This window comes from Sturnira hondurensis, unplaced genomic scaffold (genome assembly GCF_014824575.4).
Source record: "Sturnira hondurensis isolate 20B ecotype Veracruz unplaced genomic scaffold, ASM1482457v3 Scaffold0006437, whole genome shotgun sequence".
NCBI lineage: Eukaryota > Metazoa > Chordata > Mammalia > Chiroptera > Phyllostomidae > Sturnira > Sturnira hondurensis.
The window spans coordinates 5640272-5664234 of record NW_028079068.1 but is presented as its reverse complement, the minus strand read 5'-3'; positions in this window follow the sequence as shown (position 1 = coordinate 5664234).

Here is a 23963-nt window from a genome sequence, read left to right as displayed (position 1 = left end):
CCAGAAGGCCAATATAGTCCAGTAGTGCCAGCCTTTGGACACCAAGCCTGCAACTTCCTGGTGACAGCCAACTGACCAGGACCCTGTAAGATCCTTCCCCTTGCAGGAAGGACTCCCTCCATGCTGCACCTCCCTCCTCCTCTTTCAGGGCACCACTGACCCAAGGGTAGGTAGGACGACGTCCATGTCCAGCCTAAAGTAGTTATAAGAAGATGAGACCTTCCTTCGTCCATTGTCCTTTATATGATTCCAGAAGGAGAAAGGAATTTCAGAACCCCTCCTAATAGTTAATCACAGGAGGAGAAAAATGGACGAGAAATGGAAGAGAAAAATGAGGAAAGAAACCTCATTAATGCTCTGAATGCAGGAACGGGGTAGGGTGGGGGGGGCTGTATATTCCTAGAAGAAGAGTGTTGCAAATGGCTTCAGAACCCATGAACGCAAAACAAAGTAGGAGTCACAAAGGGAAAAAGGCAACAGCACCAGCAAATAAAGAATAGATCTTCCGTTGGTGATGGTGATGGAGAAGAGTCCTTTATCTTTGAAGCACATGAAGCTTGGAAAGATTTTCATGGGTCCCTTCTTCGGTTTTATGAAAATGGAGAGCTCTGTGATGTCACACTAAAGGTTGGCTCAAAGTTAATCTCTTGTCACAAACTGGTATTGGCTTGTGTTATTCCCTGCTTCAGAGCCATGTTTCTCTGGGAAATGGCTGAAGCCAAACAAACAGTGATTGAGATTAGAGATTTTAATGGTGATGCAATAGAAGACCTGGTAAAGTTTGTCTATTCTTCACGGCTCACTTTGCCTGTGGACAATGTCCAGCCGCTCTTATATGCAGCCTGTATTCTACAGGTTGAACTGGTGGCTAGAGCTTGTTGTGAATACATGAAGTTACATTTTCATCCTTCCAACTGCTTGGCAGTAAGAGCCTTTGCAGAAAGTCACAATCGAATAGACATAATGGACATGGCGGATCAGTATGCCTGTGAACATTTTACTGAAGTAGTAAAGTGTGAAGACTTTGTGAGTGTGTCACCCCAGCATCTCCATAAGCTTTGGTCCTCCAGTGATCTAAATATTGAGAATGAAAAACAGGTATATAATGCAGCCATCAAGTGGCTTCTTGCCAATCCTCAGCATTATTCCAAGTGGTTGGATGAAACCCTTGCACAGTTTCAGAAAACTGGATAATGGCAGTTGAGTGAGTTTAAAACTGTCTGAAGCTTAGTGGGTGCATCTACCTTCTGCTTTTGCCCTATTGTTTACAAAAGAATAAATGGGATGTTTGAGAAGACAGCCCTGTTAAAAGAAGAGTGTTGCTATTTTGTTAATGAAAGTGGCTTAGTTGAAGAAAACTTAACAATACATAAATAGACTTAAAGACAGCCTATGGCCCAGGGCCAGGACAGGAGCGTCCTCCTAGTGGCAGGACACTCTTCTCTCCTTCCTAGCCCCCGTCCTAGGACCCCTGGTCATCCCAAATGAAGAAGAGTCAAGGGTTTGACATACCCCCAAAGAAAACGGGGGAATGTTGGGAACAAGAAAAATAGTCTCAGCCCCAAGGAGCCTGCGTCCCTAGCCAACATCCTGTAAGTTGATTGCAATCTGTTTAGTTTCACAATTTTCCTTTCAGTTGAGACAGGCCCCACCCTGTTCCCGCACGTGGGCTCTGTAAGCCAATAGCTAACTGCCACATCATCTGTGTAATGCTTGCTTGCTTGCCTCTATATAAGGACTTAGCTGTAAGCGCTGGGGGTGACTCTCGTGTGCAGCCCTTGTGGGCACTGTGCACTTTGAGAGTTCACCCCTGTGCAGGTTAAACTTGGCCAATAAAGTAACATCTTTGGAACCCTGAAAGTCTCCGACATTTGTTCTCGTGGTTGGTGGATTCAACAGAATTCACCTCCAAAGCTGTGCCTCTGGGAAGGGAGGCTTAGCCCTTGCTGATACACACTGTTTGGAAAGTTACACATTAATTTTTTTCTTTGCTGTTGCTTCCTGTCAGCTCATCCTGTTTACTGCTGCCTCTACAAAATACTGTGCTACATTTTAACATTTAGCAAGAATGACATTTAGTGAGAACTGCCCAGGCTGTGAGACCCTTTTCCTGTCTAACAGGGTTGGTTACTCCTCTTTTCTTCCTGCATGTACTTCCTTAAGGAAAGGTTTTGGGAAAAATTCACACAAGAAAAAAGAATGTTGGCTTATTTCCTTTCACTATTTTAAGGAACTAACTACCGAATGCAAATAAGTAAAGCAATTGTTTTGTACTCAAAAGCCATATATTTCTACATTTATACAAACCAACCCTGAAGGGTAGGCTGTGGGTGTTAATCATTTTTTTCATCTTTTGGGGGTACCTGGCCCCAGTGTTCCCCTGCTTGGCAGTTACCCAAAAACTACACTCAGTGGTGAGAAGCACACCTGGGGGTCCCCTGATTTACTAACTAACGACCCTCCCCTCATTAAGCCTGAAACCAACAGGAAACTTCTGTGTGTGGCAGGGTGTGCAGGTGGGAGTGGGGTGGAGTGGGAAGGCAGGTGGGGCGCAAACAGGGTAGGTTTCTGGGTGGCTTGTGTGTGTAAGTTAAGAGGTGGTTTAGTGTTTTTCAGACTTCAGTGTGAAGCTGGAGCACCTGGGAGTCACGTGAGAATGTAGATTTGGAGTCAGTGGGGCTGAGACAGAGGCTGAAATTCTGCGTTTCTGACATACTTCTAGTTCAGGTGGATGTTTCCAATGCTTTGGGAAGCAAAAGAGGGAAGAATCCTCACCGAAGTGGTGAGGATTCAGACAAAAATCTCCCGCTTGTAAACATTGCCTTGGTCTAGCTCTGGACCTGCGCTTGAGTCCCAGGTTATGTTCTAAGTGGCTTTTAATTGTATATGTTCAACTGGAATTTGTTAGTTTAGAAAACACTTCTGGACGGCCAGTTTTGAGTCACAAGACAGGAAGCTGTATATTGACTACATAAGTGTGTGCTGCCCTCTGCTGGTCACAGTCTGAAATGCACAGTCTGCTGTGGCCTGGAGTGGTGCTGGTTGCCCTGCCTGAAAGGGCTGCGGGGCAGTTCTAGGCCGGGAAAGACATCAGATTCATTTCTCCAGCCGGTAGGTTCCTTTGGTCACAAACCTTTAGATGCCCACATTCCCCAAGCTTTAACACGGTTGTTACCACACAGCTAATGCTTTAGATTATGTGCCCAAACTGTTAGGGGCATTCATGATCATTTAATGTGGGGTGCTGGGTGTGGCAGACTGACTTGGTAGTCCCCACTCCACGAGACAAGAAAGAATATGCGCTGTGAAGGCATTGCAAGCTGTGCCGATAGGCACCGACTTGTGTCTGCCGAGAATCACCACGGCGCTGACGTCTTCCTTGTAAAGAAACAGGCTCAGCGAGGCTAGCGGTAGGCCCTGCGATAGTGAGCAAGCTGGCGCTCCATCCTACACGGCGGCGGCACAGGCGGCTTCACCCTGGATTCCCAGGGCAGGGCTCTGCTCTGCGGAGGAGGTGGAGAGCGTCCATCAGGACTAGGGTGAGAAACTCTTCACCGCGCCCTCCTGCCCACTAAGTCAGTTTTGCAAAGATAGCTTTTTGATCCGAAGGAATGGAGAGAGAAGTCTCCTACTTTAAAAAAAAAATTCGTACCTAAGGACATTTTTTTGTTGCTTGGGAGAAAGAGAGACAGAGAGAGAGAGAGAGAGAGGTGACAGAGAAACATTGATTGGTTTCCTTCTCATAAGCACCCTGACCAGAGATCAAACCTGACACTTTTGGGTCCATGGGACAATGTTTCCACCAACTGAGCCACACTGGCCAGGGCTCTACTCACCAGTACTGAGGGAATAAGTCAACTGTGGCTCTTTCCAGGCTTCCTTTGTCAAGGACAATGCTTGTAACGGCCACCGAGAAACCCTAAAACTGGGAATTTAAGGAAAACTATGGGACACATGGATGCAAGAAATAATGAGGACCCCTCCCCCATAAATAATAAAGGCAATAGTCTTCCAGGGCAACTGCAGTTGTGGTCTTAAGGTTTGTGTATGTCACCCAAGGTGTAAAGATTCACCTGCCGGCCACTAGGGGGAGTGTTGGATGATTGTGGCCTAAAGGGGCAAAAGGGGAAGAAGCACAAGAGCACTTGGCTGCTAGCCTCCAAAGGGGAAAAAAAAATTGATTGGTGGGGAAAAATACAACAGGCTAATTCTGCTCTCGGTCTTTTACTGCCCAGGTTTCTTCAAAATTATTTGAAGGCTTCTCTTGCCTCCTGAAACTGACAGCACTATTCCCCCCTGACCCTCCCCCTGTCAAGTTTGCCCACTCCTTCCTGTCCTCTGCTGTTCTGCGCCCACAGGAAGCTTCCTTCCTGTTACAGCGGACACATGACCATGGTCCTACCGACGACTGTGAAAAGGATTGAGGAGCAAGAATAGTTGAAGGCAGCGATGTCCAACTTTTTCCATCCAATAGCACACATCGACCAGTTACTAAGATTCTGTGGCACACCAAAAAAAATGTTATCTTTTTGGCTAACAAAAACAGGTGTCATTTTGATTCATCCACACCAGACAGCTATTGTTGTGTTGGCTGTTGCCATTTTTAAAACTTGACAGTCTAAAGGAAAAGAGGTCAGTGCCCCTGACCGATTAGTCAGCTGTTGCATGTTTTAAAAATTCCTGCAGCACAGCAGTGCCCCGGGGCAATGCCAGTTGAAAATCGCTGGTTTCAGGGCATTCGTTCCAGGACCCTCACGAAGGCCCAGAGGGAGTCTAAGCTGGTGCCTCTGACACCCCCCCGCCCATGCCCGCGTGGACCTTCTTGCTGCACAGGGAGCCCCAGCGCCACACTCCTCCGGGGGCTCCACCAACAACAGGGCGAATCCTCACGGAATCACATTTCTTATTCCAGTACTTCTAGGCCTGCTGGAATGAACCCTAACAGCACAGTGCTATCCCCAACCTCAGTCGAAGACTTTTTCCAAGAAAACACCCTTAATGTGACAGAAGGTATTGCTCTTTTGTTATTGTAACTCACCTTTGTTTCTTAAGAAGATATTGATTTAGCTTTTTTTTTACCCAATTTGATAGGCTTTGGTGATGCATCGAAATAACCACATGGATTCAATAATGTTTTTATGAAGCCTAATCCTCAAGGAACACCAGAGCGTTGTTGCAAAGCTTAATTGTTTCGCAAGCGTTAGCAGAATACCAGAAGAATTGGACGTTTGCAGTAAGGGTCAGTCTATGTCATAGTAAATTGTGAAGAGCGGTATCCTTGCCCAATATGAAGGTGACAATCGACTTTGACTTCTAATAGGTAAGTTTAGCCTATTCATATCTGGTGTAAAAATAGATTTTCTGTTACCTCTGACCCGATTTTCTTTCTGTCTTCTTGACTTTTTCCGTATTAAAAAAGTTTCCTTTACTCTTGGTCATTTCTCTTCCTGTTGGCTTGGATGTTCTGCAGTCCGTGCACCCAATTAACATTTACCTGTCTTTTTAACTTTCACTGCGATTTGTTTGTTTCTGTAGCTGTTTGGCTTAACAGTCCTGTGTGAATGGAAAGTTTGCCAGTGAAAATGGCCGAGCGAGATGTGACTTTGGCTTGCCTACTACTTCCTTCACCTGTTAGCCCAAACTGGTCCTCTGGAACTTTCCAATGTCAGCACCCTCAGCAGGAGCAGCTACGGGCGGGGAGGACCTGAAGGTGCTACCTCTGTGTGCGAAGAGCTCCCCCTGGTGGTGGATGAGATGAAACATAACTGATACAGAGTAAGCAGCAAGAAGACAGACCCATTGGTGATTTTTAAAAAATTGTACTGACTCACACGTCGAAGCATTTTAACAGGCTATGCAACCTACTCCCAACCATGATCATCCACTGGTCCCTCAGGTATGGATCAGACACCTTCTCTGTGCTGCGCTCCCCCAGCAGTGGGGTGACGGCGCTGAACAAGGCAGACCAGACTTTTCCCTCGTGGGGTGTACGTACTTGTGATCAGAGAAAGAAGTCAACAAGCGAACCTGTTCATTCAGATTGTAGCAAGCCAATTAGAGAGGGAAACTGGATAGTGAGACCAACTGGGGGAGTGGGCAGGCATGCCGCTTGAACCCAAACAGGTCAGAGAGGGTGGCATAAGCTCAGAAGGTGGCAAAGCTCAACCTTTGCGCCAAGACCCAAAGAGAGAAGTAAGCCCTGAGAAGAGGCAGCATGAGAATCTCAGGTGCAGGGAAAAGCAAGCGCAAATGTCCTGGGACAGAAAAGCACAGTACATGCTTCCCCTTACCTTCTTCAGTTTCCTTCTTCAGTGTCTTTTGTGTTTTCTGAGTACAGGTCTTTTACGTTCTTAGTTAAACTTAGTCCTAGGTATTTTATTCTTTTTGAAGCAATTGTGAATGGGATTGTTTCCTCAGTTTCCCAGCTGGCTATTTATTTTGCATCCTGCTACTTTACTGCATTCATTATCAGTGCTCATGTTTTTATTAGTGTTTTGGTAGAATCTTTCAAGTGCTCTCTGTATGGTATTGTGTCATCTGCAAATAATGACAGTTTTACTTCCTCCTTTCCAGTTTAGATGTCTTTTATTTCTTCTTGTTTGATTGCTGGGGCCGGGATTTCCAGTACTATGTTGAATGAAAGTGGCGAAAGCAGACATCCCCGTCTTGTTCTGGATCTTAAGGGGAGCGCTTGTATTTTTTGCCCATGGAGTATGACATTGGCCGTGCGTTTGTCCTATGTGGCTTCTATTATGTTGAAGCATATTCCTCTGATTCCCACTTTGCTGAGTGTTTTATCATAAATGGTGCTGGGTTTAATCCAGTGCTTTTTCTGCATCTATTGATATTACCAAATGGTTTTTGTTCTTTGTTTTGTTTATGTAGTGTTCATGTTTACTGTTTTGTGGATATTGTACCAACCTTACATCTCCAGAATAAATCCTACTTGGTTGTGGTGTATCATCTTTCTAACATATGACTAAATCCAGTTGGCTAATATTTTGTCAAAGATTTTTATATCTAAGCTCAAGATATTGAGGGATATTGGCCTATAATTTTCTTTCTTCGTAGTATCTTTGTCTGGTTTTGGAATTAGTATAATGCTGGCCTCGTAAAATGAGCTTGGGAGCCTTCCTGCCTTTTGAATTTGGGGGAAGAGTTTGAGAATAGGTGTTAATTCTTCTTTGATTAATTCTTCTTTGATCAGTCCAGAGCTTTTGTTGTGTGGGGGTATTTTTTTAATACTCATTCAATTTTACTAGTTGTAATCATCTATTCAGATTCTTTCATTCTGATTTCGTTTTGGAAGATTGTATGTTTTTCTAGAAATGTATCTATTTCATCCAGATTTGTTGGCCTATAGTTCTTCATAATACTTTTCTTTCAATCCTTTGTATTTCTTTGGTGTCAGTTGTTACTTCTCCTCTTTCATTACTGGTTTTATTTATTTGGGTCCTCACTCCTTTTTTCCCTGATGAGTCTGGTTAAAGGTTTGTCTGTTTTTTTGTTTTTAATTTATTTATTTATCTTTAGAGGGGAAGGAGAGAGGGGGAGAAACATCAATGTATGGTTGCTTTTAGTGCGTCCCCTGCTGGGAGCTGGCCTGCAGGGAACCGGCCTACAACCCAGGCATGTGCCCTGACTGGGAATCGAACCTCGATCGTGTGGTTCACAGGCCCGCGCTCAATCCACTGAGCTACACCAGCCAGGGCCCTTGTCTGGTTTTTCTTGATGAGTCTTGTTTATCTTTTCAAAGAACCAGTTGTTGGTCACATTGATCTTTTGTATTGTTTTTTTAGACCCTATTTTGTTTGTTTCTGCTCTGACCTTTATTTTTCCTCCCTTCCACTCACTTTAGGCTTTGTTTCTTGTTCTTACTCTAGTTCTTTTCAGTGTAGAGTTAAGAGTGTTCACTTTTTCTTGTGTCTTGAGATAGTACCATAACGCTATGAATTTCCCTCTTAGGACTGATTTCTTGGATCACAGACTTTGGGTGGTTGTGCTCTCATTTTCCTTTCTTTCGAGGTATTTTGGGTTTCTTTTTTGATCTCATTGTTAACCCATTCATTGTCCAGTAACATGTTATTTAACCTCCAAGTCTTTGTATGTTTTTTTCAGTTTTCTTCTCATGACTGCTTTCTGCTTTCAAAGAGTTATGGTCAGAGAAGATGCTTACTATAATTTCAACCTTCTTAAATTTTATTGAGGATTGTTTTGTGTCCTACCATGTGGTCTATCCTAGAAAACATTCTGGGTGCGCTTGAAAAGAATGTATATTCTGCTTCTTTGGGACAAAATGTTTCGAAGATATCAATTAAATCCATCTGCTCTAGGGTGTCATCCAAGGTCACTTTTTCCTTGTTGATTTTCTCTCTGCAGTATCATCCTTTAATGTCAATGGGGCATTCAAATTTTCTACTAGAACTCTGTTACCATCCATCTCTCCCTTTATGTCCATTGAGATGAGATTTCCTTTACGTATTTAGGTGCTTTTATGTTGGATGCATAAATGTTTACAAGGGTTATATTCTCTTGTCGGATTGCTTGCTTTATCATTATGTAGTGTCTGTCCTTCTTGGAGTCTTACTCTAGCCTTGTTTTCAAAATCTATTCTGTCAGGTATAAGTATTGCTATCCCAGCTTATTATCCTTTCTATTTGCATGAAGTATATTTTTCCATCTCTTTATATTTAGTCTGTGTGTATCTTTAGTTCTGAGGTGGGTCTTTTCTAGACAGTGTATATATATATATATATGTGTGTGTGTGTGTGTGTGTGTGTGTGTGTCTTGTTTTCTTATCCTTTCAGCTATTCTATGTCTTTTGATTGGCGCACTTAAGCTATTTACATTTAAAGTGATTGTTGATAGATATGTATGTATTGCCATTTTATTTTTTTAACTTTGTTCCTCTGTTTGTTTATTCTTTTTTTTCTTTGTCTTCCTCTTCTTTTTAAAAAAAGATTTTATTTTTCTTTTTTTAGACAGAGGGGAAGGGAGAGAGAAAGAGAGGGATCCGCAGTGACCCACACCTTGTGGCTTCCTCTGCTGGGCCCGAATGTGCACAGAAAGGACCAAACTGCATTATCAAGGCTGACTGACTTGTATGAGCACCTCGCCTGGGAGCAGGTCGGCAGAAGTCTCGGATCTCCCAGAGATCCACCTCTGCCTCCAGGCTGCCGGTGAGGCTCAGTCACCGATCAAGCCTCTGGCTGTACTCCTCAGCAGCGGGTAAACTCCCTAGGGTGGGGCGAGGGGGATCCCAGTGAGTGGGGCTATGGCTTCCCCCCAGGCTGACGCTGCATGGAGGGGAGAGATCTGCCCAAGAAAGATGGCGTTTGCCGTATGAGGGAAAAACTCAGCACGGGCATCCTAGAGGCTGACCCTTCAGCTCTCTCCCCAGAGCCACCAACCCCAGAGTCTCCTCATGCAGCTCTAGTCCCCTCTGCCCCGCCCATACCGGAGCCCAGGGCGAGTGGTTATTAATGGAATTGTGTGCACTGGCCCTTTAAGAGCACGCCTGCATCTCTAGCCGTCTCTCCCTGGCAGGCAGAAACCCTGCTGCTTTCCATAGCCGGATGTCATGTGGGCACCTTTCCTGGTTCTGGGGTTTAGGCCGGAGAGCCCAGCTTGGGGTTTAGACCGCACACTTCTCAGGAAGAAGCCCCTGCAGCTGACATATCCCTCCACAGCGTCTGCGGCCGACCGTGGGGGCACCCTCAGCCTTCCAGAGCCTCTGTGGTTCCTCCTAGTTTCAGTGCGGCTTCTTCTGCAGTTCCTTTGTTATAAGGCTTCTCTTCAGCTTCTTCCTTTGATTATTCAGGATAGTTTCTCTATAATTTAGATGTAATTCCAGTTTGGTCCTGGGAGGAGGTTAGTACAGCCTCCACCCAATCCACCACTGTCATGGATCCTGTACTCCCAACTAGTCTTTAGAAAAAAATTGTGTTTAGAGCACTCTTTCGTACGCTAAAATATGTCTTCCTATCTATTCTACCTGTGTATTCTCTTTCTATGTATCTGTATCTCTCTGTTCTATATGCTGTGACTATACAGAATAGGTCTTAATCTGTTTCTTTGAAAGCCCTCCGAATATTTATTATCATTGTAGATTCCTAGGTTTTACCCAATTGTTTTGGGTAATTGCCAATCAATCAATCAATGGTGTTTAAATTAATGTTTAATAATTTACTAATAAGCAAATTAATTTGTCACCAAATTGATTGTTTTATCATCCTATTCAATATTAATATTAAATTGATGATAATTATATTAGTTAATTAGCTTCAATCAATACCATTTCACATGGATGTGTCTTTAAGTTTATATTGGCAGCCTTAAGAGACAAGGACTGCCCTAGATGGTGTAGCTCAGTGGATTAAGCGCGGGCCTAAGAACCACACGATCCCGGTTCGATTCCCAGTCAGAGCACATGCCTGGGTTGCAGGCCAGTTCCCAGCAGGGGACTCACGAGAGGCAACCATACATTGATGTTTCTCTCCTTCCCTTCCTTTCAAGAGATAAATAAATAAAATCTTTAAAAAAAACTTAGAGGATGACCTTAGAGGATGCCCACCAGCACAGGTAAAGTCATTCTGAGGCCAAGGTCCAGTCCACAGTGCTGCAAATTTAAAAACTCATTTTTGTTAATTCACTTAGGAGTGGTCTGGGGGGATGGTCCACAATAATCCAGTTCATAGCAGACTGATAAATGGATCGAAGTCTAACCTACATCTCTGTTCTGAGAGAGGTACCCGTCACGTAGGCCAGAACGTGTGTTTATTGGCTGGTCTTACATCATCTTCTCATTGGATAGAGAGCCTCTACAAACTCCTTGAATGTGAGAGTGATTATAATAAAAATATAAAGCCCAAGGCACTTGCCCTCTCAGCCGCACTCGCCCCTGAGCTGGTGCAGGCTTTCTGGCCCGAGCAGAGTGCATTCTCTCTCCAAGGTGCTGGAGGAAGGTTCTGGCACATTCTGGAAAAATGATTCTCCTTGAATATTCTTTATCTGTCACATCTGTCCTTGGCAGAATGTGTTCTGTTAGGAGTCTTGGCTCAGGTCAGCATTTACTAACCGAATGACTGAGTGAATGAATCAACGGTCATTGAATAGAACAAGCTCCGGTGACATTTGACAGACAGAATACCTTTGATTCCGTTTCGTTAAAATTTTTCGTGAGTAATTTGAAAGCATTTTCTTTGCAGATGACCTTTGGAAAAGCTACCATCCAGCCTGCTTTCTATGAGTGAGGAAACACTCCAGTTATCAATTTGTAACTCTTCTGGATTCACTATTTGCATACCCCCCCATTTGTTTCCTGAGACCCTGAACCCCAACGTGATGGTAATGGGGACAAGATGAGGAGAGTTAGATTAGATCATGACGGTGAGGCCCTCATGACAGCATGAGTGGTCTCACAAGAAGAAGAGAGAGATCTTGTTCTGTACGCCCACCTGAGGAAAGGCCGTGAAAAGGTATAGCAAGAATTGGCTGTCTGCAAGCCAGAAAAAAAGATGCCCATGGTAAACAAACTGGCCAGCGTCTTGGTCCTGGACTTCCCAGCTTCCAGAACTGTGTCCAATAGAGGTCTGTTGTTTAAGCCACACAGGCTGTGGTATTGTGTTATGGTAGTCCAAGCTGACTAGGAGAGAGTAACCTATCTTTCATAAGAATCAGTTGATTCTGAGACAAGATGTGGGATATTTGTTTTATCACTTTCCATTGAAGAGGGTGGCATTCCTAATGTCTTCCCCATCTAACTCTAGCAACATGCCCTGGGGGAGGGGGACTCTGTGGGGCTATACTCTGCCTACAGGGGCTGCAGGGGAAGACTGGATCGGTGGTCCCAGTCCTCCGGATGAAGAACGATGTGGAGTCGCACTGTGGCTGGGGAGTTCCAGTGCCGGGAGGGACTTCAGGGAGTGGACCACGTAGAGCTTCTACGAGCAATTCCTACGGAAGAGAGTTTAGAGCTCACCACTGAGGGTATATAGTATGCATTTAAAGTTGAGCCAATGTGTAGATTGTAACTTTGTTTATTTATTGATTTTTTAGACAGAGAGGTTGGAAAGAGAGGGAGAAAGAGAGAGAGAGGGGAAGTAACATTGATTCGTTGTCCCATTCATTTATGCATTCATTGGTTGTTTCTTATAGGTACCCTACCCAGAATTGAACCCACAGTCTCAGCATGTGGGGAAGATGCTACAACCCCCTGAGCTACCCAGCCAGGACTAGAATATAACTTTGTAACTTTCTTCAGTAGCACGTGGCTGACCAGGGAAAGAGGAGGTTTGACTGTATCTAGCCCTCGGATTAGTAAGGCAGTTAGGGAACCTGTGTAAAGGGCCCATGGACAAAGCCAAAGAGGGTAGGATTGAGGTGGGGGGTGGGGGTGGGTGGAGTGGAGGAAAGGGTGGCAGGAAAAATGAAGACAACTGTCTTCAAATGAAGACAAAGGATTCCAGGAGGCTTGTTGGCATTAAGTAACTAACCCTTAAACAGGTAGTGCTTCAAGGCAGTAAAGAAGGGAATACTTCAAGGCGGGAGGGGACTGCCCATGTATAGGTATGGAATGGTTACAATGAACGTGGGAGTGCCCTGTTAGCTCCTGCATTGCTCAGGGGTAGCCCCTTCTCTGCTTTACACCTATGTGATGCTCAGGATCTGTAGATGCTCCAAGAAGTGCTCACCTCCTTGAACTGGAGGCTCCCATTTATAAACATTACCGTAGCCGTCTTTGTGCCCAGGTGGTGGGCAAGGAAGTGGAGACTCTGCCGCCACCTAGTGGTCCCTTCACACGTCCTTGGTTTCTAGACAACGGAAGAGGTAAGTGACACCAAGACAGAGTTGATTGTTTGGATGCGAGCATTCAAGGGGTCTGGAGCCCCTAATAAGAGCAAAGAAACAAATGAGTAGGTATGAGGAAGAGGAATGAGCTTTCGTAGTCCAAGAGAATTTCAGAGTTTGAAATCTTGATGATGGAATAGTAGGAAGTGAGGATAATGCGCAAGAAGGGGGCATGGTGGTGTGCAGCTGGAAATGCCCTGAGGAAAGGCGTTGACGCTGAAGGTCAAGGAAGTCCGATGCGGTGGTTGTGGGGGCCATTCACATTCGCCTCTCAGAGATGAGCGCCCCTGTGTTAGGGTCCGCGTTTGAGTAATACGGCTCACCTCCCAGCCTGCCACACTGTCCATGAATATGCAGGCTGAATTGTCTTGAATGTGGAAAAATCACAATGGTGAGTGGAGCAAATGGAGTGGAGATTACAGCTGTGAACTGGCTGAGCTACACTTTAAACGAGATGCACTTTCAAACACGTGGCTTGCTCACGCCAGCAAGCAGCTTGTTTTCAACCTTTGACTGCCCCAGCACTGAGCAAATCTCCCCGTATCTGGTGCTTCACAATTTCACATCCAGGATGTTGCTGTGTGCTGGTTGCCTGAAATGGGCACACCACGGTGTGTAATGCCCCTGGTACCTTCACAGCCATTTATTCTCTGCTGTGAACTTTCTGTAAACAGGATTTTCACCCGGGAGTTCCGAATCTCGGGTCAACAGATCCTAGGCGTCGGGGAGTCCCTGAGATCACGTGCGACATTTTATTTTTTTTTCTCATTAAAAAAAAAAATAACTTCTTAAAGGAATGTGTAGCTCGTGAAAGAAGACACCCCCTTTGCTTTAGGTGATGTTGCTGTCCTCGGATCTCGGGCAAGTTTGTGTTCCCACCAAACGCCATCCCCTCTTCTCTCCTTTCTGAGTTTGCAAAAGTTTTTGAAAGGGAGCTCCTCTCCTTCCCCAGGAAGTTTGGAATTCCTGGGTATCTGCTTCCAAGGTAGGTTTTGACCCCAGTGTTGTCAGTCAGCTGGGTCTCTGGCCGACTCAGACAGGTTCCCGTCCCACTCCCCAAAGGGTAGAGGGTGTCTGAAGGTTTTGTTTCATCCTTTACTTAGTGGCTTCTGCATTTCTGCTGATGGAGAGCTCACCCCAGATCAGCTGCCTGACTCCTGCCCTGCTGAGCCTCAGCTTCACGCCCACGAGCCTCGTGAGCCGGAGAGCCAGACTGTGAAAGGTCCCCTGGACTCCCAGCTCCCAGAGAGAGCTCTTCAATGACTGCTTCGGTTTCCTCTCGACTCTCAAGGCATCTTCGCAGGCCGACCCCATTGGTCAGGTGATTCTTTCCTTTGTCAGCTATGATAATGGGTCGTGTTTATTTAGTCTAAGCTTTTGTTTTGGTGCATTTCTAACATACACAGCATGAGAGAGAATAGTATATTGAGTGTATCGTACAGGTCGCTCAGCTTTAGTTGTCATTTTACGTCAATATTATTTCACCTGCATTTCCTTACCTTCCACTCCTCCCCCTGATTATTTTGAAACAAATCCCAAACATCATATCTTGGCATCTGTAAATACATCAGTGTTTGACTCTGGAAGGTAAGAATTCTTAATATTATATCACACCCAAAATTGAGCCCCCAAAATGTCAAACTCATCCATATTAAGTAATAGTGGTTGAGGGTAGTTTTTCTTGCTCAGAAAAATTTCCATTGCAGTGTTGGGCTAAAAGAAAAATCACTCTTCAACTTTACCGTGGCTAAGCCGTACAACTGCTGTTTGGTAGGGCAAGGCAGGATATTGGACTCCTACTGCTGACAAAAAATTCATAGAAGCAAGATGCCTAAAGCCGCGAAAGTGAAGACTTTATTTTTGCTGTTGGTTTAATAACACATGACAGATCCAAATACAGTCTAGGACCACGCAGTGACAGTTTGGTCAACTACAGACAGCATATACACTGATGGCCGCGTAAGTTATCATGGAGCTTAAAAATTCCTATCGCCTTATGACACTGTAACTTTCATGACGTCAGAGCACAACGCATTACTTGCCTGTTTGTGGGGAAGCCAGTGTAAACAAACCTACCGCCCTGCCGGCCATATGACAGCACAGCTCATACAACGATCACAGTGTATAATACTTGATAGTGGTAATAAACGACTATGTTTCCAGTTCATGTATTTGCTATATTTTTTTTAAAAGATTTTATTTATTTATATATCTTTAGAAGGGAAGGAGAGAGGGAGAGAAACATCAATGTGTGGTTGCCTTTCGTGCGTCCCCTGCTGGTAGTTAGCCTGCAAGGAACCGGCCTGCAACCCAGGCATCTGCCCTGGCTGGGAATCGAACCGCGATTGTCAGGTTCGCAGGCCCGTGCTCAATCCACTGAGCTACGCCAGCCAGGGCTTATTTGCTATACTTTTATCATCACTTTAGAGTGTACTCTTTCTAATTATAGAAAGAGCTTGCTGTAAAACAGTATGCTACCTTACATCAGCAGCAGCCTCATCTACCTCATGTTACCATGTCTCTTGATTGCATCGTTTTCTCTTGTGCTTAATTTAATCTTGTGTCGTTTTATCAGTTCAGTGTAGGCTACGTGGATGAGGTTCACAAAGGCTACAGGAGTGTGCAGTAATGTGCTAGACCAGGGGTGTCAAACTCATTTTCACTGGGGCCACATCAGGGGTGAAACTCAGGGGTTTCACACATCAGGGGTGAAACTCACCCCACATCAGGGGTGAAACATCAGGGGTCAAACTCATTTTCACCCCCGGCCACACCGGGGCCTCGCGGTTGCCTTCAGAGGGCCGAATGTAATTGTAGGACTGTATATATGTAACTACTCCTTAACAGTTCAGTGAGAGCTCAGTGCTGCCACCGGGTAGAAACAAGGTGCCGGGCTGGATAAAACAAGGTGGAGGGCCGGATTCTGCCTGCAGGCCTTGTGTTTGCCCCCCTGTGTCCTAGCCTCTCACACTCACTCACCTCACACTCACTGACTGACTCACCCAGAGCAACTTCCAGCCCTGTGAGCTCCATCTGTGGTAAGCGCCCTACACAGGTGTATCATTTTTTATCTTTTACACTGTATTTTTTCTGTACCATTTTTTATGTTCATACATGTTTAGATACACAAATACTTATCAGCACCACCACCTACCAGATTCAGTACAGTCACGTGCTGCGTGTAGCCTGGGAGCAAGAGGCTGTCCCACAGAGCCTGGGCGTGTAGCAGGCTGTCCCAACCGGGCCCGGGTCAGTGCCCTCTCTGATAATCTTCACACAATGGCAAAACGATGCATTTTGCCTAAAGATGCGTTTCTCAGAGCACGTCCCGGTCTCTAAGCAGCACAGGACCGTATTTCCTGCAGAGGATCGGCTGAGGAATCACACAATGAATAACTGCTTCGACCTTTTACTTCTTCACGAGCATTGTGAAGTTGTCCAGCCAAGCCTTTCCTGCCACAGACAAACTCACACCACCAGAAGCTGTAACACACATCTTAGCCGATTTCACTTCAGGTTGCACTGAATCGGCGCTCTCCTCCACTTTGAAAATATTCTCACTTACAGTTGATCTACCCAGATGAGAGGTTCCAGACCTCTTCGGTCTCTTCGAACTTGGCATTGATGCCTCCAGAAAGCAACAGTAACTGAGCAGCGTCGGCGGCATCTGCCAACTCGTTAAAATACAAGAAAAAAAATACTCAGAATCATTAGCCTTGTTTTTCTTTTAATTCACTGCTGATGTTGCTTCCAACGTCCCCGACTCTTCCACCGACTGTTCTTAACAAAAGGCTGATTGTGTGAAATAGGTTTATTTTCTTTTCTCTGGACACATTTCTTCAGCTTCTACAGTCAAACACAACTGAATTCACTTATCACTGGTAAACAAACGGCTTGCCTTGCTTGCTAACAAATAAGCCCCTTGGAAACTTATTTTGGTTGCAGCTTCATTTACATTTTTAATTCTTGTGAAGACGTTCTTCTATAATGAGATACTCTATTTCGGGTTCCCTGATTTTTTAACCGTTGATTTCCTGTGAGTTTGAAATAGCGTGATGAATGCTTGACCTGGTCACGTTGGCATGTGGAGTGTTGTTTTGGCACAGTTGTCCTGTCATTGCATAATAGATATAATTCACTAGCAAAATAAACCACTCAACTACAACATTTCAGGTCCACTTTTCTTGTTTTGACATAGAGGATGGGCACTGGCAACATAAAATAAAATAAACAGAATGTCATAAAATATTATGGGACAAAACTGCGAGTGCGTGGTGACTTACTGCGCGGGACGTGGTGGGAGCTCCACCTCCGGTCTCTGCTGCAACGTTTCAAGTTTGCCGTTAACACTCTAACACATCCGTAGGTGACACGAGAATGAATGTGCATGGATCTGTTACATTATAGATGGATGTAACCTTTCATTTCCAGTGTTTTCCCCAGGTCACAAGGCATTCTTCTTCTTTTGATTTTTTTCAAACAATTTTAAAATGTAAAACATGGTTAGCGTTAGGATGATAAAATAAAAGGCAGGGGCGTGGGGGCAGTGGGCCAGATCCGGCCCACAGGCCACAGTTTGCCGAGCCTTGGTCTAAACCATTATACCTCTAAAAATGCCACAAATGAGTCAGGTCCCTGAATCTTTGTAGGGCTTTTTCCCTATCCCCTGAGGTATACATCTCTTAGTTAAGCACTCAGCTATCTAGTCACTTTCTGCTTTCAGGCCCAACTGGTGTGATGTCATCATCAGTATAGTGGGTCCGTGATCAGAATACGCAGGTAACCTCGGTCCATTGTCATCATCCATGATCTATTTAACGTAAGTCAGGTCAAACGGGGTTATCATGGAGAGCATCTGTCCTGCCTCCGTCAGGTGGTTGACGGTGATGCAAATCTCTACAGGGTGTTCTGTGTTTTCAACTCACTATCTTTGCTCAGCGATGGGGGTCAGTGAGAATTTTTAGGGGGCTCCTCTTAGCCCTTCCGATCGTAAAGAATCACTCCACAGAGAACCCATGGGAAGGTTCTTCCAGGTTCTAAGTATTGCACAGACCTCTGACTACGGCCCGGACTCTATCTAGCACTGTGAACATCCCCACTTTAATGAAGAGGCTGATGCTATTTTGGGTGGTTTGATATCCATGTCAGCTTATACACAGTCCTCAAAATACTTGAATACTTACTTTCCCCAGGGTAGAGTTAATCTGGTGTATGTCTGTAGGTTCCTTTGGGGAAGAATTGTTAAAAGCTACTATAACTATGTGCTTTGATGTTGCAGGGACCTCCCTCAAGGGGTCACAGCCATTCAATTAGTGGATTCTGAACCTGAAACTCACCTCAAGTTCCGAAACTAGGCAGGAGACCATGATTTTCATTTTGGTGCGGACCCACTCAAGATCTATTTTGGATATAGAAATCAATCCATACCCTCATTTGCCTGCCTATGCATCTTGCTCCTAAGACACCATAATTTATTAGTCTTCACCAGAGATTCTTGAGGGTCAAGGCCCCCTGGTGGTCACTCTGGCCTTCTTACTCGCTCGGATAATTGCATCAACCTGTCTTCCTTGGGGCCTATGGTAGCAATTAATGAAGCCGATTAATTCCACTAACATGACCTTCGCTTTGATCATTATGTACTGTCAGCTTGCCTCTGCTATTCCAGAGTCCTGTCATCTCCATCAAGACCAGGGAGCCCAGCTTCCCAGACGTGTTTCCAATGTCACCTCTGGCCCACAGAGGACTCCCAACACCGAGTTTGTCTAGACGCCGGTGTCTCTGCTGGGCAGCATTCCTTCCTGCTTGAGTGCGCAGTGTCCTTTGTGTCTTCTGAGAAACGTCTAGTTTAGACGTTTAGGGGTCATCTATCTACTGGCCTCTTCCTCTGCCGTGGAGTTTCCAGCCTCTCCACCTCATTTACTGTGGGCAGCATTTTTTTCCAAACTGAAGGAGATATTCCAGCAGTTTATTAGGAGTGGTTCCAGGTGTCCTTGCCAGGACACCTGGCAAGGACAGGTGAAAGGACAGGACAGGACCGGGGAAGGAGAAAACAAAGAGCAAAAATCAAGTCTGAGCTGCGGAAGGGTAACACTTGGAAGTGGATGACAATTTGAGGTTTTTAGCTAGCTATACCTCCTGACATCTGAAAAATTAGACTATTTTAATACCCAAGAATGAATGGAGAGTCATTGGATCTGCCAATGACATCGCCAAGGGACGGGAGAGGGAGCCGACAGTGTTTTTAAAGGCAAAGCTAGAAGAAAAATAAAGCTGTTCCCTCACTCTACGCCACCAATTGTAGACGGTTCAAATAACCAGTCACACATGAGCTAAGGGCAAGATGGCGATGCTGCTTTCTATTTCCTTGAGTTGTTTTTTTTCCATTTAAATGATGTGTTACGATGAGTCATTGTGCAATATGAAACTACTAGGCATTCTGTTTTTATAAACCTAGAGAAGGAAATGTGTTAAATCTGTGTCTCATAATATGTGAGCTGGGGCCTTGGAGACGAAGAAGCAGTAACATAAGTGCCGTACGAAAGTCTGAGCCTCATGCTCCCGAACTCAATGAGGAAACGTCCCATCTATGGCCTGGGGGGTGCTGGTCAGACGAGGTTTTATGAAGGAGATGATACTTACAAAAAATTTGAAATGCTGAGTATGACTTTGAAAGTTGGAGAAAGAAGTCTTTCCAAGAAAAGGGGACAACAGGAAAAGGCATGACAGTATGATACCAGGGATGAGGAATTCAATTTGGATGAAACGAAGAACCTGTGTAGGGATGCAATGAAAAACAAAGTCTGGGAGACACGTCTGGCCAGTGTCTGGACAGTCCTGGACATCAGAGAGCAGGGTTTCTATTTAATATGGAGGCACAAGAGTGATCGATTGGAATTAGAACACTCTCCTTAGTATTTTTCAAGTAATTTCTTGAATAGGATCTTCAAGTTCTTGTTCATAAACGAAACCTCAAGATAGAGTAAGTGGGAATAGTAAGTCTCTGAAAAACCGGTGGACAGGAACTTGGTGAAGCAGAGCAGCCACTGGAAGCGATTAAACCACACGCCTGGGAGGGGAGTGACATGTGACAGGGACAGCCCTGAGGTTCTTGTTCTGTCTCCCAGCCAGCGAGAGCTGAGATGGAAGGAGGGGTAACTGTGCAGAGATTTCATTTCTTTAATCTGATCTTTTCTCCTTTGTTCCTTTCACTCAAACTGGTCTTGTCCAGCCTAGGAGCACCCTGAGTCACCCACTTCCCTCTCCATTGTAGGTCCAGTCCCTTAATCGTTAAGCCCCAGGACAATGAGGTCCTGGTCAGCATCACACAATCTCAGGAAGAAAGCCTCAGGTCTGTTGACCACGGAGACAGAGCGTTAGTCAAACTAAAGATAACATCTTGGCCACAGTTGTGTTTCAGCGCCAGACCCAGAAAAAAAAAAAAAATCCCACCGACCAAATCCTTGCGAAACCAGACAGAACGACGCCATGGCTGAATCAGGACCAGATGAAATGATCAACCATACCCTCCCCTAGTGCCAACCAGTCAATGGAGACCACGACCCTAGCTCCCTCAGTGCCCTCCATAACCCATTTCCTAAAAGCCACCAGGGAGCCAGGGCTTAGAACAATGATTCACATGTGACTCTGGGTTTGGTGCCATTTCCTTACATAAACCTTTACTCTCTTTGCTGCCACCTCCTGTTTGTGACTGAGTGGACTTCAATACATGCAGGTGAAGGAACTCAACTAAAGAGTTGAGTAGCAGAGTCAGGCGCCTGCTACTCAGGCCTTGCTCCGGGCTGTGGCGGCCTCTTTGAAGTCCACCACTGGCCGTGCCCAGTCTCATTCTGGTCTGAGTACAGATAGCAATGGTATGCCACCGTGTGGGATCCTGGGAAGGAAGAGCCCCCTCCTCTGAAGTTGATCGTTAACCTTCAGGTTGAACCCTAGATTCCAGCATCACTGTGTCTACCTCAACACACAAATGCTTTCCCCTCATTTGATCTTCAAAAGGAAGAGTTATAAGAATACAGCTAAGGTAGCAGAAACAGACCAACAACTGTCTCAGAGAGGCGGTATAGGCATGTAAAGTGACAGTTACCTCCTGGCACCGAGTAAACACTCAAGGTTAAGTTCCCTTTCTATCGGTACTCCAGACCGAAGGCCATGCCACAGAGTCAGTCCTTTATTCCATACCGAAGGCGATGGCACGGAGTCAGCACTTTATCTCCTACAGACTCTCTTTGAACACCATCTCCCACCCGTGCCTGCCCAGATCACTGAAGACATTATATCCCTGACTAGTCGAATTTCCCGTTCTTCACATGAGGTGGTTTCAGCCTTGTCCCTTCCCACCCCATTCTTCTGTACCCCTATGGTTGGAAGCTGCCGCTCTGTGATGCCTGGAATACTACTCGGTTCCCCAGGTATGGGCTGACTTAGTGAAACAAACGGGTTCTTTCACCTCGGCCTAGATACTACAGTTCTGTTTTTCCAGGCTAGGATTTTTTAGGGTTTTGTTTTGCTTTTGTTTTGTTTTGTTAAGTAGCCACAACTTGCTGTTGACTCATATTTAGCTTCCAGCCAGCAGAAATCCTTGAGTCTTTTTTTCCATGTGATGTTTTGAAGCCATCTCTCCCCAGCCCAAATCTTAGACAGTTTGTTTTCCTGGTTCTAAGCAAAGGACTTTTGATGGTTGTTAAATTCCATCTCCTTAGATTAATTTGCTCTGCGCTAGCCTTTAGCACGTTAACTCTGCTCTCCCTTCCCCACCCCATGAGAACCAGTTACTTACCTTCTCCAAATGGGATTCATCTTCCAGGGATGCCCTTGACTGAGAACATTGCTAAGAAGTGTAAGTAGGACGGGAGGCAGCGCAGAGCCCTGTGGCCTGCCACTAGGGGCCTTTTAACAAGTCGAAAGGAAATTCAGTAAGTACCACTCTCTGGGTATTGTCATTCAACTGAATATGAATTTGCCTAATTGATCCAGAAACCAGTTCACATTATTGCACATTTTCTAGAATAAGTCACAAGGCATCTTGCCAAATGCACTACTGTGGAATGGTTTACTGTTTGTGAATATTGTATTTAACACTAGCTGGGGTACCCTTCCCCTCTCCACCTTCCCTACAAAAAATGACTTCTAAAATGTATCCCCGTTTTTAACAGAGGCGGTACGGCACTGTGCTTCGGAGTGTGGAGAGTACGAAACCCAGACTCGAGTCCCGGCTTCCCCAGTTAGTGCTGTCCAAGGAACTTGGACCCTTGCTCTCACCAAACTATGCCTCAGCGTTTTCATCAGTAAAATGGGGATAATAATAGAACCCATGTCATAGGACTGGTAGGAGGACTGACTAACTTAGTCCTTGTAAAGCATTTAGAACCACTTCTGGCCCGTTAGTAAACAATAGAAAAATTCTTGTTAAATAAAGAAGTGAAAAAAATAGACCCAGTGTATTGGTATACAGATGGCGGACTGTATACGGCCCTAAATCCACACTCAGGATGCTGCTACAGCCTCACAGAACATCATGGAAACACATAACAACTGTAGTTGTTTTTTAAAACAAAAATAACCTACAAGCCATGCCACTGACTAAAGGTAGAGTCTCTGTTAGACTTCCCAACATTTAGACTCAATTTTTTTTCCAGGAGAATAGATTGCATCTCCAGAACTTATGGTTTATTATAGTCCAGTATGAATATATATGCATTTACATTAATGAATGTATACTTTCCTCTTACAAATCACTTTAGATACTTTGATTAGTACTAGATAATTAAACACATAATTTAATACTTTTTATTATTTTTCCTTTCATTGGAAAAAAAACATATAAAATTGGAATACTTCTTAAGTTCCTGGGCACTTTATACTCTAATTTTTTAGATTGAGGTAAAGTTCACATAGCATAAAATTCACCATTTTAAAGTGAACAATTTAGTTTCATTTAGCACATTCACAATGTTATACAGCCATCCCCTCTATCTGGTTCCAAAACATTTTCATTACTTCAGAAGAAAATCCCATTACCGTTAATCACTCCCCCTTCCCCGTTTCTCCTCTATGGATTTACCTATTCTGGGTATTTCATATGAATGGAATCATACAATATTTGACCTTTTGTGTCTAGCTTCTTTCAGCATAATGTTTTTGAGGTACAGTCATGTTGTAGTACGTATCAAACCTTCATTCCTTTTCATGGCAGAATAATATTCCATCACATGGACATACCACCATTTCTTTATCCATTCACCCATGATGGACATGGGGATTGTTTCTACCTGTTGGCTGTTGTGACAAGTGCTACTATGAACATATGTGCATGTAGTTGCTTGAGTGCCTATTTTACATTCTTTCAGGTATGTGTCTAAGAGTGGACTTGCTGGTTCAGATGGTTGTTCTATGTTACATTTTTTGAGGAACCACAAAGCTATTTTTCACAGTGGCCGTACCACGTGACATGCCTATCAGTGTTGTAAGAATGTATAATTTATCCACATTCTTGCCAACACATTATTTTACATTTTAAAACTATAGACAGCCTAGCAGGTATGAAGTGGTATCTCACTGTGGTTTGGATTTGTATTTCCCTGATAACTAATGATGTTCAGTATCTTTTCTTGTGCTTGTTCTCCATTTGTATATTTGTGTATCTTCCCTGGAGAAATGTCTATTTAAGTCCTTTGCCTATTTTTAAACTCCTTCCCCAAAGACATGCTTATCAATTTAACAGAAAGAGAGAGAGAGAGATCAGTTGCCTCCCATAGGCACCCTAGCCAGGAATTGAACTATAACCTAGTATGTGCCCTGACCAGGAATAGAACTCACAACCTTTTGTGTCCTGACTGGGAATCCAACCAGTGACCCTTTGAGTTATGGCCTGTGCTCAACCCACTGAGCTACACCAGCCAGGGCAGATCTTTATTCTTTTTAAATGTAGCTATTTACTGCTATAAATTTCTCTCTAAGCACTGCTTTGACTGCATCCCCTAGGTTTTGACAAGTTGTGTTTTTATTTTCATTCATATCAAAGTATTTTCTAATTTCTGATTTGACCCATTGGTTGTTTAAGTGTTTGCTGTTTAATTTCTACATATTGTGATTAGATG